The following is an 8,937-nucleotide window of genomic DNA, read 5'->3' as shown; positions in this document are numbered from 1 at the left end:
GGAAACTGTATGCTTTAGTGAGACTAAAGTGCAAGTGTCAGCCAGACCAGCTAAGAGGTTTCTCAGTGTGCAAGTCACACTGAGTGTCTGATGGTGGAGTTTTTCTTAGCAAAAGCTGTGGGTATCAGAGACTAAGCCACAATAGATCCCAGATATATTTCTCATTGGAAGTTGAAAAAAATCACAGAGATTTTAAACATTAGTGAACCTCCAAAAGCAGTGAGCTGAATGATGGTGAACCCCAAAAAGGAATGAGTTGCCAGCAGATCCAGAGAGGTGATTCTGCCACTTTACTCTGCTCTGGGGTGACCTCACCTGGAGTACTGCACCCAGGTCTGGAGCCCTCAATATAGGAAAGACAGGGACCTGATGGAGCAGGTCCAGTGGAGGGTCACGAAAATGATCAGGGGGTTGGAGCACCTCTGCTATGAGGACAGGTGAGGGAGCTGGGGTTGTTCAGCCTGGAGAAGAGAAGGCTCCAGGGAGACCTAATAGCAGCCTTTCAGTACCTGAAGGGGGTCTACAAGGAGAGACTGTTACAAAGGCCTGTGGTGATAGGATAAGGGGGAATGGCTTCAAACTAGGGAAGAGCAGATTTAGATTGGATGTTAGGAACAGGTTCTTTACTATGAGGGTGGTGGAACACTGGAACAGGTTGCCCAGGGAGGTGGTTGATACCTCTTCCTTGGAGATCTTCGAAGTGAGGCTTGACAGGGCTCTGAGCAAGCTGATCTAGATGAGGATGAACCTTCTGACTGCAGAGGAAGTTGGCTGAGATAACCTTTGGAGATCCCTTCCAGCCTGGACCATTCTATGATTCTGTGATTTTTAAAAAGTTAATTGGGCTCATCATCCTCATGGTCCAAATGCCTTCAAGAAGGAAGGCAAGAAATGGGTGAAAATAGCTGTGTTCAGTCTGAGCATCTACCTCCTAACCTGCTAAAGAGACAACTACATGTTCTGACCCAGTCACTGGATACAAGAAAGTATTAAACTTCCATTTCTTGAGTGGTGCATCCATGAAATACAAGAGTGCACTCTTCAGCTGAAGGTTTATAATTGGGTTTATGAAAGAGGGAATGAGTTTTGGATCTTGAGTCACCTCATGGTTAAAGCTAATCCAGAACACTGCTGAATGTATCTGACATCACCAGAAAGAAAAAACTGTTTTCATGTCTGGCCCTTTTGGGAAGGTAGACTGACTTGTTTTTTAGACTGAACTGTACAGCAAAACCCTTTTTCACCTGTTAGGGTTGGCCAGGCCTTGCCTCTGTTTTCCTTTTGCTGCTGTTGTCTGAGGTTAAATACAGGGTTGTGGTTTTTTTTCTTTTTAAAAGAAACCAAACAACTCTGGATCCTGCAGTCCAGACAAAAGAGCCTAAATCATCTTCAGAGTGTCATATTGTGATTTATTGTTCCCTGTCATATAATTTTAGTATTCTTACTGGCTCATCTATGAAGACATTAATGTCTTTCAAGAAGATTGCCACATAAGCTCGAAGTGTATGCACATAAATATTATTTGACTTTTAACTCAAGGGTATGGAAAAGCTAAGATGCTGCTGAGATAAGATGTCAGTGCTGTACCTGGAAGAAACTTGTGCAGACCAAACTTGGCTCAGTTTCCAGCTTTACTGAAACCAGATGCCTTTGCAGCATTTAGCTTCCAGATCTGTGGTGCTTTGTCCAAGCCGTGACCTCTAGGAGCTGCTGTCACCCAAGGCACACCACGGGAGGGCGTCAAGGTGGTTGCTGTCACAGCGGTGCAGAGATGATGGGCTTGGTGCAGAGGGCTCACTTTTGGTGTCACTTGTCAGAGCATTTAACTCCATGTGAAAGTTCTCCAGAGGAGGCTGGGGCTGTAGCTTCTGTGGATATTAGAGTATATGCCTGGACAAACATTTGGAGGCAGATTAACAGTAAGTCCTTTGCAATCCACTTAAGACACTTTGCAGGACCCAGGGCTGGAGCTGCACAGGACTCAGGTATCCCTGTGGGCCCAGAGCTTTCTTCCCACTGCTGCAAAGGGTATCCCAGGGCAGGGGAAGGCAATGGCCTGGCTTGGCTTCTCCCAGTTTCCATATGGTGCCTTGAGGACTGTGTCCAGATGCCACAAATTAAGGCCATCCCTCAGACTTAGCCTGCTGGAGGCTACACTGGAACTGGGCAGGGAATCAAAGAACCATGTCCGGCCAATGTCCCAGCTGTACTCCACCATGGCCAAGCCTTTCTATTTAGCTTGGGCTGTGCACGTTTGGATGCAGCAGAGGTGTCCACTGTCCAGCAGTACTTTATAGGATCAAAAAATGTTTAACTTTTTTCCTTCTCCTGATCTGCTGTAATCTCCACCTGTCTCTGAAAACAGCTATTTTTACTTACAAGAGAAAGCTGTTCTTGAGGTGTCTTGGTTTGCCAATGGAAACTTTAAGCCACTTTTCTCTGAGTGTTGTTTGCTTTAGGTTTTCTTCCCTTGTGAGTAATAGGACAACTACTCACAGGCAGCTTTCACGTGAGAAAGAGCTGCTGTGTGATGGCCTCATTTTATGTAAGTTATACTGGATGTAATCTCTGTAGGCACAGATGGAATGGATCCTACACTTACCTACTTGGGGCCTACACTATAAAAAAAGACATTGAGGTATGAAGTGGGTCCAGAGAAGGGCAATGAAGTTGGTGAAGGGGCTGGAGAATAGGAGAATAACCAAGAAAATTGAGGTTGTTTAGTCTGGAGAGGAGGCTGAGGGGAGACCTTCTTGCTCTCTCCCTGAAAGGAGTTGGAGTGAGGTGTGTGTTGTACTCTTCTCTCAGGCTACAAGCAGCAGAGAGAGCAAATGGCCTCAAGTTGCACCAGGGGAGGTGTAGGTTGGACATTAGAAAAAGCTTCTTGACTGAAAAAGTTCTCAATGACTTGAACAGGCTCCCTAGGGAGGTAGCTTCATCCCGATCCCTGGAGATGTTTGAAGGACACAGAGATGTGGTGCTGAGGGACATTGTTTAGTTGATAGAGTCAGATAATGGTTGGACTCGATGATCTTAAAGATCTATTCCAACTGAAATGATTCTGCTCTAATACACATATACTGAGGCACGGGGGTAGAATTCCTTGTCAGATCCATGGAATAATCACAGAGAAAATAGCATTTAGGGAAAAGAAGACTTATATAAAGGAAACGTGTGATGATGTTGTGTGAAAGCAATCTGCCACACAAGATCAGAACACAGGGCTGCAAGAGTGCTTCCTTTCAGAGGACATGGTCCCAGTTTCCGAAAGGGAGCAGCATTGAAACTCTCTGGTCCTTGTCCCATCGTGCACTAAAAGCCATTTACCTTCTCTATAGTAGTATGGATGACCAAGACAGACCCTCCTGGCTGTCTTCAAACCTGAGACACTTGCCCCAGGGGTATAGATTAGGTACCTAGGGGGTTGTATACTGCAAAGGGAAGGGGAGCATTTAAGGGGAAAGCAGCATGCAGCATAGCTTGGGACAGCAAGGCCAGCAGGCTGGAAATTTGTATGGATGTGTTTACATTTAAGATACTGGCTACAGGATGGGAGAGAAAATAGCCCACAAACCTTGGAGGAAGACTGACCATTCAGTCACAAACCTTGACACATTATTCTTTTCAACATTCAGGCTCTGTATTCATGGCATTTGCATCTCAAAATACAAATCTTTGCCCACCAAAAAATACATCTTTTAGCCTTTCCCTATCAAATGCTGTAAGGTGAATTTCACCCTTATTGGTCAAAATTTCCGCTTCCAAAAGTGCTTCTTTATCTTCTTATTTGTTCTGCTTCCTCTGGCTGAGTTGCTCTGAGGGAAGAAAAAAAAAATAATCCTTTTTATGGGTTACATTACTTATGCAGCAGGCATGAAACTGCAAACACCTGGTAGAGTTTCCCTTGTGTGAGCTGCAGCCTACCTCAGAGGGCTCTGCAAACATCTGAAACTCATTCTGAGGATCTCAAAGGCCCTCTCCATCACTGATTGAATATTTTTATGAGATTCATTATGGAACAGCTGTGATTGATGCTGGTGATCACACAATAGAGGCTATTAATGGCTGAGATGTGGTCACTGTCATCCAGAAGACTAATTATTGAATGAAGGTAAATACAACATGTACCCTATTCCACACACAGTACATCCTGCTCTTGGCAAGGAAGGTCTGGATGAGGCGATGCTCTCTGTAGGCGTGGGGATAGCTGAGGTGTTGGCTCTCAGGGACGTTAATTTTGGCCAGTGAACTGTGAAGTAAAATATCTGAAAGAGCTGCTAAATTGAGATCAGATTTAAAATAGCTGAGTAAGAACTGGTTGGGCAGCAGAGTATTCTGTGAGTGGACTTCTGGCTTTCTGCGCATCTCTCCTGAAATATTTTCTACTTGGTGCCAGGGATGCCCCAAAGTTCTCCAGGTAATCTTGTAGTGTCTGTGGTATCATCTCATACTTGGAAACTCCATCCTGCCATCAATGTGGTAAAGAATGACATTTCATTTTTTTTCCAATGCAACATGAGTGTGTTTTTCATGGATGAAAATCCTGTACAAATGCAGGCCTGGTGTCATTACCTGTTTTGTGTGTAGGGAATGGGGGTGGGGAGTGCTGCAGTACCTGTTTTAATTGAATAAGGCTGTCACACAACAACATTTCAGCAGCCTGTCTTCATACAGAGGGAATCAGCAGGTGAGCTACTTTATAACTTAAAAATGATCTCTGGAACCTTCACAAGTTGAACAGTTTTAGACAGAACAACAGATAAATATGAGGGGCACTGTTTGGCACTGGCACCCTCCAAAGGAGCTCAGCAAAATGTATATTGAAAAGAAGAGAAAACAAGAACTTTGTTTTCTTTCTTGCTTTCAGTGAACCTTCAGTTCTTGATTTTTAGTCTCTTGTCTCAGTAAGCACTATAATGAACATAGTTTATATACTGGCCAAGAAAACCTCAGCTCAGTCATGCTGTTCAGACTATGTCAATAATCACAAACTTACTGTAATGAACTTTACTGCTGCTGTCTGTGTCAGTATTCATAGCATTCCTTATGTAAAAGAAACTCATCCAGATGGTTTCATCTCAATACTATTATGTTGGTTTATACCTGCTGGATGATTATATGACTCTGTGTAGATCAGAGGCCAACAATGTCTTGTTAATTGGGACTGCTTTGATCCTTTGTTGATAGTTTTCCTCCAGTCTTTTTTTCTGTCTAGTCATAGAACCATGGAATGGTTTGGGTTGGAAGGGACCTTAAAAATCACCTAGTTTCAACTCCCCCTGCCATGGGCAGAGACACCGTCCACCAGACCACATTGCTCAAGGCCTCAAGCCAAGCACCTATCATTAAAAGAAGCAATCCCAGAAAATATTCAAAAGGGAAGGAAAGCTTCCCCCTTTATTCAGTTTTTTGCAGGCTGCCTCTGCTCTGTTTTTTCTCTGCTTCTTTTTTTATTCTTTAAAGTCAATGGCAAGAGGATCTGTAGTTGTAAAACCACCTGGTGTTTCTTGACTTGGTGTCTTGCTAAGAAATAATACACCAAATAGAATCTTTCTAGGGTTATTGTTTCTACAAGTGGCCAAATTCTTCTTTCAGTTCTACCAGTGTGACTGTATTGAATTCAGGGCTGCTTACTGGTGAAGAGACAAGAACTTAGCTCATATTTTATAAATGAATGAAGTATTTTACCAGGTTCTCCTTTTCTTCCTGTGTAAGTCAGTTACACAATGTGCTCTGAGGCTTGCTCCAGCTGGGACTTTACACAGTAATCCACAGTACTCATATGCCAATCTCAGGTTTATATTAGAAGGAATCTTTAAACAGTTGTAAGTTCAACAAAACAGAAATTCAGGGTTTGATGTCAGAGGATTAATCTTTTACCAGATGCAGCAAAATCTGGTCATCATAGATGATCTAAGTTTATGCAGCTGAAAACTGCATTTCTTTAAAGTGCAAGAATGCTTACATTTTACATTTGGCTAATTTCAAGATCCAGTGCTTCATATCTCTCTTCTGCAGGTCACACTACTAGAGGTGACTCTGAGTCAACATAGGGAGCTTTTCTAATGCAGGAAAAGCCCAATTATGGCAAGAGTAAGTGGTTATTTGACATTGATATAAAGTGCACGTGCCCTAAGCTATGGAAAATTGTCATTATTTTCAGGTGGAAAATACCTGGCAGATGATTGAACAATGCCTGTAAGAACCTTTCTTGCACCACTCAACACTGCTTGCAAACATGAGTGTGAGGAGACAAACTCAGAGAGAAAAAGGCAGGGTGTGCTGTGTCTGTGTTTTTCTTTAAAACACCCAAAATTAATTTCTCTGCATTCTACAGTGGTTTTAATTTGCAAAATCCTTCTGTAAATGTGATTGCATCCATCTGCATCTGAGTGTTGGTGGCACCTTAGCAAATGTACTCATGCAAAGTTGTCTATACTATGATTTTAGTAGCCAAAGCATCTCTTCTTAGCCTTCTCTTCAAGGCTTGCCTAATATCTTAGAGGAGTGTTGTCCTAGATGGAGGATGGACAGGGTATTTTTCTGTAGCATTTTTCTGCTGGGACCTTGTTATATGAGGAGGGGCTCAGGGAGTTGAGGTTTAGTCTGGAGAAGAGAAGGCTAAAAGACATCTTATTGCTCTCTACAGCTGCCTGAAAGGAGGTTGCATTGAGGCCTGCACTGGTCTCTTCTCCTAAGAGATGAGTGACAGGATGAGAGGAATTAGGCTTAATTTGTGCTAGAGGTGGTTTAGGATATTAGGAAAAAGTTATTTACTGAAAGAGTGATCAGGTGCTGGAACAGGCTGCCCAAGGAGGTGTTGCAGTCTCCATTCCTAGAGGTGATCAAAAAGCACAGCTTCTAGCTCACAAGGGAGTCCTCCACCCCAGTGGATGTACTGGTGTTAGCACTGTTTTGTTTTGAGGTATGAACCAAAGGACCTTGCTTTCCAAGGTGCTCAGCCATGAAACGAACAGTTGTGAAAGCAATTGAAATTGGCTGGCCAAAACCAGAGCTACCCCCCGGACGACTCTGCATTTTTGTTATGATCCTTTGGGTCAAGTCCTGTTGATGTCACTGTGAGTCTTGGTTGCAGCTGACTTTGAGAAGTCTGAGCAAATTCAAAATACAGATGTTGGGTGGATAGATGGGACATGAGACAGGTAGCCCAAAGATTGTCCTTGAGGAACACAGCCTGATAGTAAGCAGGGTGGCAGTCCCTGGGTGCTTACAGCTGCTTAGGTCCCATGCTGCCTTTCCAGCACTGCTGTGCCTTAGGACACCTCCACGTTGCTAGATGAGGAATTGGATTTTGCATCTGCATTTTCCAACCATGCTTCAGTGTAAATCCAGTCTGTTCTTCCAAAGCACCCAGAGTGGAGTGTGCATGTTTTTCTAACCTAATTACATTTCAGAGATGATTTCTTAAACCACCTGAGATGAGATCATATCCACAGCAAATGGACAGGGAGAACTTGCTTTTTTATCACAGCAGCCAGATGCTTGAAAAGAGTTCTCTTTCAGTCATCCTTTCAAAAATCCTACATGATCTCATACATTTGTGTCCCTTCAACTTCAGCTGTGTGCTCTTTTAACATGTGTCATTCATTTTTTATCTTACAGTATATGATTCAAAGGGAAAAGCAGCAGTGAGGAGCTGCAGATAACCTAGCAAGGCCTGATGGTAGGCACTGCAGTATACCTCAGAGGGTCACGCTGAGTTTGAAGTGAGATTCATGCTCCTTACAGCAGATGTGAAATTCAGTTACAGCAAAACCTCATCGTTCCAATAGGCCCAAGATAAGGATGCCCAGAGTTAAGCATGCAAATCAGCTTTATCCAAAGTTTGAGCTTAAGAGAGGATGACTCAGGAGAAGGGAAGGAGAGTGCATACCAGCACGTATGAAAAAGGTGATCGTATCAGTCTGGATTGTTGTGCTGGCTTTTCATGTTGTTTTGATTCTGCGGCAGACCTGTGCTGCTTCTGTGTGCCTCTTGTGTCCTACAGCACAGGAACGTGCTGGGTGCTCTCAGTGAACACCCCTATCATAGTAGTACCTCCTCATACCACTGCTGAAATCCTGAAACCTTATCAGAAGACCACTTCTGGTGACCTCTTTCTCTCACATGTTTGGATGAGTAAATATTTGTGGTGTTTTCTCTTGGTAGCAGTTAGCTGGCTTTGTGCAAAATCAGGAGAAGATGAGGCTACAGAAACAGAGCTTTTTCCCTCTAGTTACTTGTACCCTAGTGTTCAGCCAGGGGCTATCTTGGATTTAATTCCTCTCAAGCTCTACCTACTACGTCTGCATTTTAAAAGCTGGTATGGTGTAGAAGAAAACAGAAATGCTTGTGAATTAATAGATGCACAAGTACATAATGTTATGTGAGGTGCTCTCTGTTTCATCCTGGAATGTAAGAGGTTGGTTTGCCTGCCTGTTATTCCAGTCTTCTGCTAGTGTCACTCCCCTGTGATGCCTTGCAACTCAGAGAAGCATCCATTATTTAGTTATACTCCCCCAGGTGACACGGATGCCTTGTTGAATACATATCATCAATGAGTACAGACTAATTAATTTCATTGTAGGTTCACTTATGAGCTGCTCTTGGAGCAAGAGCTGAGAGCACCTTTTACAAATGTTGGGACTGATAGTTGACATCTGAGGTGCTTTGGTACTGTTTGTCTTCATTTTATGGATGAGAAGAGTCCAGCCAGTCAGAGGCATCCACTGATCTGGGACAGTGAGCTTCCAGATGGCTTAACACCTTTATACAGCCCTGAATATTTAATGCCTGGCCCTGGTTTGTTTTGTTTTCTTCAGTGGAAGATTAGACCTCCACTAACAGGGACCTAGTGGAGGTCTAACCTTCCACAGAAGAAAAAACTTCATCGCTTACTACTTAGGTGCTCGCTGTGACTGGTAGCACTTGTAGTGT

General features: G+C 43.4%; 1 long non-coding RNA gene across 1 annotated transcript in view; it reads right to left on the bottom strand.

The window, feature by feature from the left end:
* Positions 1 to 3,641: 3,641 nt before the first annotated feature.
* LOC135189482 (uncharacterized) overlaps positions 3,642 to 8,937 on the bottom strand; it is a 53,159-nt gene continuing 47,863 nt past the window's right edge. The window contains exon 3 of the long non-coding RNA XR_010308102.1: positions 3,642 to 3,815. This is a non-coding gene — a long non-coding RNA (uncharacterized LOC135189482). The remainder of the gene's footprint in view (positions 3,816 to 8,937) is intronic.

The sequence above is a fragment of the Pogoniulus pusillus genome, chromosome 32, assembly GCF_015220805.1.
Source record: "Pogoniulus pusillus isolate bPogPus1 chromosome 32, bPogPus1.pri, whole genome shotgun sequence".
Classification (NCBI taxonomy): Eukaryota; Metazoa; Chordata; class Aves; order Piciformes; family Lybiidae; genus Pogoniulus; species Pogoniulus pusillus.
This window is presented reverse-complemented; position numbering and strand designations above follow the sequence as displayed.